This window comes from Cryptomeria japonica, unplaced genomic scaffold (assembly GCF_030272615.1).
Source record: "Cryptomeria japonica unplaced genomic scaffold, Sugi_1.0 HiC_scaffold_529, whole genome shotgun sequence".
In the NCBI taxonomy this organism is placed as follows: domain Eukaryota; kingdom Viridiplantae; phylum Streptophyta; class Pinopsida; order Cupressales; family Cupressaceae; genus Cryptomeria; species Cryptomeria japonica.
Genome location: NW_026729342.1, coordinates 7,501 through 15,000, shown reverse-complemented (window position 1 = coordinate 15,000; position 7,500 = coordinate 7,501). Strand labels below are relative to the sequence as shown.

General features: G+C 62.4%; 1 non-coding gene across 1 annotated transcript; it reads left to right on the top strand.

The window, feature by feature from the left end:
• Positions 1-3,294: 3,294 nt before the first annotated feature.
• On the top strand, positions 3,295-3,413 carry LOC131872152 (5S ribosomal RNA). Its single transcript, XR_009370330.1, has one exon. It is a non-coding gene; the product is annotated as a 5S ribosomal RNA (ribosomal RNA).
• Positions 3,414-7,500: the final 4,087 nt, after the last annotated feature.

The window sequence follows — 7,500 nt, the reverse complement described above, 5'->3', positions numbered from 1 at the left end:
TGGTGGGCACCTCGGAGCACACCAAGGTGGGCAGCGAGGTGCGCACCTTTGATGCGATGCCTTCACTAATTTCCATAAAAGGCAAAAAAAAAACGAGATTTTAAAATTTCCGTTTTGAAAGATAGTGAGAAAAAGGGAATGCTGGTGCCATCTTGAGCCCGCCCTGGTGCGCAGCCCAGCCAAGGTTTGCGCACCAAGGTGCCCACCCTGGCGAAGGTGCGCGCCCGGGCAATTAACCCAACTTCCAACTTCGCGCGCGCCAGGGTGGGAGCGCACCCAACAACCGGGCCTGGGAAGAGCCAATGCGAGAAACCCCACCAAACTCTCTGACAAAAAAAGAGGGGGCGCTCCAGTAACCCCGCTTCGGAGCGCACCCTGGGCAAACCCAGCCAAGGTGCCCACCCCGGCCAAGGTGCAGGCGAGGTGCGCACCCGGGGCAAACCGGGCTCCGACAACGTGCACGCCGCACCTTGGAGCACACTTCGTAGCGCTCCCGGGTGCGCACCTCAGAGCACACCAAGGTGGGCAGCGAGGTGCGCACCTTTGATGCGCTGCCTTCACTAATTTCCAGAAAAGGCAAAAAAAAAAGGAGATTTTAAAATTTCCGTTTTGAAAGATAGTGAAAAAAACGGAACGCGCGTGCCATCTTGAGCCCGCCCTGGTGCGCAGCCCAGGTAAGGTGCCACCCTGGCAAAGGTGCGCACCCGGGCAATTAACCCTACTTCCGACTTCGTGCGCGCCAGGGTGGCAACCGGGCCTCGGAAGAGCCAATGCGAGAAACCCCACCAAACGCTCCGACAAAAAAAGAGGCGGCGCTCCAATAACCCCGCTTCGGAGCGCAGCCGGGGCAAACCAAGCCAAGGTGCCCACCCCGACGAAGGTGCACGCGAGGTGCGCACCCGGGGCAAACCGGGCTCCGACAACGTGCACGCAGCACCTTGGAGCACACTTCGAAGCACTCCCGGGTGCCCACCGGCGTTGCGCACCGTGGTGGGCAGCGAGGTGCGCACCTTTGATGCGCTGCCTTCACTAATTTCCAGAAAAAGGCAAAAAAAAATGAGATTTTAAAATTTCCGTTTTGAAAGATAGTGAAAAAAAAGGAACGCGGGTGCCATCTTGAGCCCGCCCTGGTGCGCAGCCCAGGCAAGGCATGCGCACCAAGGTGCCCACCCGAGGTGCACACCCGGGGCAAACCGGGCTCCGACTTCGTGCAGGCCGCACCTTGGAGCACACTTCGGAGCGCTCCTTGGTGCGCACCATGGTGCCCACCAGGGCGCACCCGAGGCAAACCGGGCTCCGACTTCGTGCACGCCGCACCTTGGAGCACACATCGGAGCGCTCCCAGGTTCGCACCAGCGTTGCGCACCTTTGATGCGCTGCCTTCACTAATTTCCAGAAAAGGCAAAAAAAAACGATATTTTAAAATTTCCGTTCTGAAAGATAGTGAAAAAAACGGAACGCGGGTGCCATCTTGAGCCCTTCCTGATGCGCAGCCCAGGCAAGTTGTGCGCACCAAGGTGCCCACACCTGGCGGAGGTGCGCGCCCGGGGCAAACCGGGCTCCGACTTCGTGCACTGCATGGTGCCCACCAAGGCGCGCAACCCAGCCAAGGTGCCCACCGCAGCGAAGGTGCACGCGAGGTGCGCACCCGAGGTGCACACCCGGGGCAAACCGGGCTCCGACTTCGTGCACGCCGCACCTTGGAGCACACTTCAGAGCGCTCCTTGGTACGCACCAGGGCGCGCAACCCAGCCAAGGTGCTCACCCCGGCGAAGGTGCACGCGAGGTGCGCACCCGGGGCAAACCGGGCTCGGACTTCGTGCACGCCGCACCTTGGAGCACACATCGGAGCGCTCCCGGGTTCGCACCAGCATTGCGCACCTTTGATGCGCTGCCTTCACTAATTTCCAGAAAAGGCAAAAAAAAGAAAAAAATGAGATTTTAAAATTTCCGTTTTGAAAGATAGTGAAAAAAACGGAACGCGGGTGCCATCTTGAGCCCGCCCTGGTGTGCAGCCCAGGCAAGTTGTGCGCACCAAGGCACCCACCCTGGCCAAGGTGGGTCACGGGGTGGGTCCTAGGGTGGGTAACGGGGTGGGTACTAAGGTGCGTGCCAAGGTGGGTCATAGGGTGGGTGCCAAGGTGGGCACCAGGGTGGGTGTGCACCAACCCTAGCCAGGGTAGGTCACGGGGTGGTTGTCGGGGTGGGCGTCAAGGAGCCAAGGTGGGTGGCAAGTAGCCAAGTTGCGTGCCAAGGTGGGTGTCGGGGTGGGTGCCAAGGATCCAAGGTGGGTGCCAAGGAACCAAGGTGGGTGTCTGGGTGGGTGCCGAGGTGGGAGCCAGGGTGGGTCCCAAGGTGAGTGCAAAGGTGGGTGCCAGGGTCAAGGTGAGTGCCAATGTGGGTTCCAAGGTGCCAGGGTCAGGGTGAGTGCCAATGTGGGTTCAAAGGTGCTAAGTTGGGTGCGAGGTTGGGTGCGAGGGTGGGTGGGTGCCAAGGTGTGCTAGGTGGAAGCCCGGGTGGGTCGGCATCCCATGGGTGTCGAGTTGGGTGCCTGATGGGTGCTTCTTGTCAAGTTTTAGTCGTCGGGACTCATTTCGAGCCTTAGAGGTCGTTTCTTGTCCGGTTGCCCTGTCTTCGACCTGGGAACCCAATTTTGGTCCTCGGGTCCCATTTTTTTTTGTCTCGCATCCCACTTTTGGCCTGTGGCCTTTTCGGGGTCGATTCTCGTTTTGGGCATCAGAGCATGTTTCTTCTCCTAAAACCCAATATTTGTTTATTAAGTCTCGGAACACATTTTTGTTCTCGTGGACCCATCATGGGTCTTGGAACGCATTTGTGGTCCTTGGGTCCCATTTTGCATCCCGAAACTTGTGTTTTGGTGCTTGATCCCTATTTTGGGTGCCCACCTTGCACCAAGTGCGCACCCGGGGCAAACCGAGCGCCTTGGTGCACCGGGGCAAGATCGAGCGTGCACCCGAGGCGCCCCGAACATGCACCAAGGTGCACTCGGCCCACATGTGAGCGCAGGTCGTTGCGCCCGAGGTGGTGTGTGGGCACCGCGTTGCAGACGGGACACTGCACGCACACGACGCCCCCTCCAGGTGCACGCACGTAGGCCGGGCCGGGTGCACACCCGACGCCCTAGCAAGGTGCGCGCACCCGGGCAGGGCTCACACTTGGCGAACGGGGCGCACTTCGCGAGGGAGGGTGTGCACCTCGACGGGGGTGGGTGGCCGGGGTGGATTCGCACGTGGGTCGCGGTTTGCTAAGTACACACTGCGACAAGCTCATAACGGGTGCGATCATACCAGCGTTAGTGCACCGGATCCCATCAGAACTCCGCAGTTAAGCGCGCTTGGGCCGGAGTAGTACTGGGATGGGTGACCTCCCGGGAAGTCCCGGTGTTGCACCCTTTTTTAGTTTTTCGCCGGGCGTCGCAATGCTATTTGAATAAACCTTTTGCCCGTTTGCGTTCTCGTCGGGGCCGGGCCGGGCCGGGGTGCGCTGCCCGCACTACCGCGCGCGCGGGGGGCGACACCGAGCGCGCACCCGAGGCGCCCCGAGCACACAGGCCACGGTGCAACCCGGGCGTTGTGCGCGCACCCCGGTGCGCCCGAGGTGCTGCGCGCGCACCCAGGTGAAATCGGTGTGCACCTCGGCCAGTGCGCGCTCGGTCGAGTCGCGCACGTTGGCCAAGGTGCACGGTGATGTTTCTTACTCTAAGGTTCCGCACCAGACGCCCGGGACAGGTGAGCGAAGCTGGGCGGGGCCGGGTCGCGCGGCCGGGGCAGGTGCACGCAGCTGGAGAGAGCTTTGGAGCACACTTCGGAGCGCACCAATGATGCGCTCCATTCAAAAGTTTCCTGAAAAGGCAAAAAAAGTTGAGATTATAGAATTTCCCACTTGAGAGATTGTAAAAAAAAAAAATTTAAAATGAAGGAAACGCGGGTGCCAAGGTGTGCGCAGCCCAGCCAAGGTGTGCGCACCAAGGCGCCCACCCTGGCGAAGGTGCACGCAAGGTGCGCACCCGAGGCAAACCGGACAATTAACCCAACTTTCGACTTCGCGCGCACCTTGGAGCGCACTTCGGAGCGCTCCTTGGTGCGCACCAATCTTGGGCACCTCGGAGTGCACCATGGCGCCCACCAAGGTGCGCACCCGGGGCAAACCGAGCTCCGACTTCGTGCGCACCTTGGAGCGCACGAAAGGTGCGCACCATGGCGCCCACCAAGGTGCGCAGCCCAGCCAAGGCGTGCGCATCAAGGTGCGCACCCTGGCGAAGGTGCGCACCCGGGGCAAACCGAGCTCCGACTTCGTGCGCACCTTGGAGCGCACAAAAGGTGCGCAACCCAGCCAAGGTGTGCGCACCCCGGTCAAACCGAGCTCCGAATCGTGCGCACCAGAGGTGCACGCCATCGTGCGCACCTTGGAGCACACTTCGGAGCCCTCCTTGGTGCGCGCCGATGTTGCGCACCTCGGAGCGCACCCGGGGAAAACAATGCAATTAACCCGACTTTCGACTTCGTGGGCACCTCGGAGCGCTCTCGGGTTCGCACCTCGGAGCACACCGAGGTGCGCACCTTTGATGCGCTGCCTTCACCAATTTCCAGAAAAGGCAAGAAAACATTGAGAGTGTGCGCACCGAGGTGCCCACCCTGGCGAAGGTGCACGCGAGGTGCGCACCCGGGGCAAACCGGGCTCCGACTTCGTGCACGCCGCACCTTGGAGCACACTTCGGAGCGCTCCTTGGTGCGCACCAGGGCGCGCAACCCAGCCGAGGTGCCCACCCCGGCGAAGGTGCACGCGAGGTGCGCACCCGGGGCAAACCGGGCTCCGACTTCGTGCACGCCATGGTGCCCACCGCGGCGAAGGTGCACGCGAGGTGCGCACCCGGGGCAAACCGGGCTCCGACTTCGTGCACGCCGCACCTTGGAGCACACTTCGGAGCGCTCCTTGGTGCGCACCATGGTGCCCACCAGGGCGCGCAACCCCGCCGAAGGTGCACGCGAGGTGCGCACCCGGGGCAAACCGGGCTCCGACTTCGTGCACGCCGCACCTTGGAGCACACTTCGGAGCGCTCCTTGGTGCGCACCATGGTGCCCACCAGGGCGCGCAACCCCGCCGAAGGTGCACGCGAGGTGCGCACCCGGGGCAAACCGGGCTCCGACTTCGTGCACGCCATGGTGCGCACCGCGGCGAAGGTGCGCACCCGGGGCAAACCGGGCTCCGACTTCGTGCACGCCGCACCTTGGAGCACACTTCGGAGCGCTCCTTGGTGCGCACCAGGGCGCGCAACCCAGCCGAGGTGCCCACCCCGGCGAAGGTGCACGCGAGGTGCGTACCCGGGGCAAACCGGGCTCCGACTTCGTGCACGCCGCACCTTGGAGCACACTTCGGAGCGCTCCTTGGTGCGCACCATGGTGCCCACCAGGCCGCGCAACCCAGCCAAGGTGTGCGCACCAAGGTGCACGCGAGGTGCGCACCCGGGGCAAACCGGGGTCCGACTTCGTGCACGCCGCACCTTGGAGCACACATCGGGGCGCTCCCGGGTTCGCACCGGCGTTGCGCACCGTGGTGGGCACCTCGGAGCACACCAAGGTGGGCAGCGAGGTGCGCACCTTTGATGCGATGCCTTCACTAATTTCCATAAAAGGCAAAAAAAAAACGAGATTTTAAAATTTCCGTTTTGAAAGATAGTGAGAAAAAGGGAATGCTGGTGCCATCTTGAGCCCGCCCTGGTGCGCAGCCCAGCCAAGGTGTGCGCACCAAGGTGCCCACCCTGGCGAAGGTGCGCGCCCGGGCAATTAACCCAACTTCCAACTTCGCGCGCGCCAGGGTGGGAGCGCACCCAACAACCGGGCCTGGGAAGAGCCAATGCGAGAAACCCCACCAAACGCTCTGACAAAAAAAGAGGGGGCGCTCCAGTAACCCCGCTTCGGAGCGCACCCTGGGCAAACCCAGCCAAGGTGCCCACCCCGGCCAAGGTGCAGGCGAGGTGCGCACCCGGGGCAAACCGGGCTCCGACAACGTGCACGCCGCACCTTGGAGCACACTTCGTAGCGCTCCCGGGTGCGCACCTCAGAGCACACCAAGGTGGGCAGCGAGGTGCGCACCTTTGATGCGCTGCCTTCACTAATTTCCAGAAAAGGCAAAAAAAAAAGGAGATTTTAAAATTTCCGTTTTGAAAGATAGTGAAAAAAACGGAACGCGCGTGCCATCTTGAGCCCGCCCTGGTGCGCAGCCCAGGTAAGGTGCCCACCCTGGCAAAGGTGCGCACCCGGGCAATTAACCCTACTTCCGACTTCGTGCGCGCCAGGGTGGCAACCGGGCCTCGGAAGAGCCAATGCGAGAAACCCCACCAAACGCTCCGACAAAAAAAGAGGCGGCGCTCCAATAACCCCGCTTCGGAGCGCAGCCGGGGCAAACCCAGCCAAGGTGCCCACCCCGACGAAGGTGCACGCGAGGTGCGCACCCGGGGCAAACCGGGCTCCGACAACGTGCACGCAGCACCTTGGAGCACACTTCGAAGCACTCCCGGGTGCCCACCGGCGTTGCGCACCGTGGTGGGCAGCGAGGTGCGCACCTTTGATGCGCTGCCTTCACTAATTTCCAGAAAAAGGCAAAAAAAAATGAGATTTTAAAATTTCCGTTTTGAAAGATAGTGAAAAAAAAGGAACGCGGGTGCCATCTTGAGCCCGCCCTGGTGCGCAGCCCAGGCAAGGCATGCGCACCAAGGTGCCCACCCGAGGTGCACACCCGGGGCAAACCGGGCTCCGACTTCGTGCAGGCCGCACCTTGGAGCACACTTCGGAGCGCTCCTTGGTGCGCACCATGGTGCCCACCAGGGCGCGCAACCCAGCCAAGGTCTGCACACCAAGGTGCCCACCCCGGCGAAGGTGCACGCGAGGTGCGCACCCGGGGCAAACCGGGCTCCGACTTCGTGCACGCCATGGTGCCCACCGCGGCGAAGGTGCACGCGAGGTGCGCACCCGGGGCAAACCGGGCTCCGACTTCGTGCACGCCGCACCTTGGAGCACACTTCGGAGCGCTCCTTGGTGCGCACCATGGTGCCCACCAGGGCGCGCAACCCAGCCAAGGTGTGCGCACCAAGGTGCACGCGAGGTGCGCACCCGGGGCAAACCGGGGTCCGACTTCGTGCACGCCGCACCTTGGAGCACACATCGGAGCGCTCCCAGGTTCGCACCAGCGTTGCGCACCTTTGATGCGCTGCCTTCACTAATTTCCAGAAAAGGCAAAAAAAAACGAGATTTTAAAATTTCCGTTCTGAAAGATAGTGAAAAAAACGGAACGCGGGTGCCATCTTGAGCCCTTCCTGGTGCGCAGCCCAGGCAAGTTGTGCGCACCAAGGTGCCCACCCTGGCGGAGGTGCGCGCCCGGGGCAATCCGGGCTCCGACTTCGTGCACTGCATGGTGCCCACCAAGGCGCGCAACCCAGCCAAGGTGCCCACCGCAGCGAAGGTGCACGCGAGGTGCGCACCC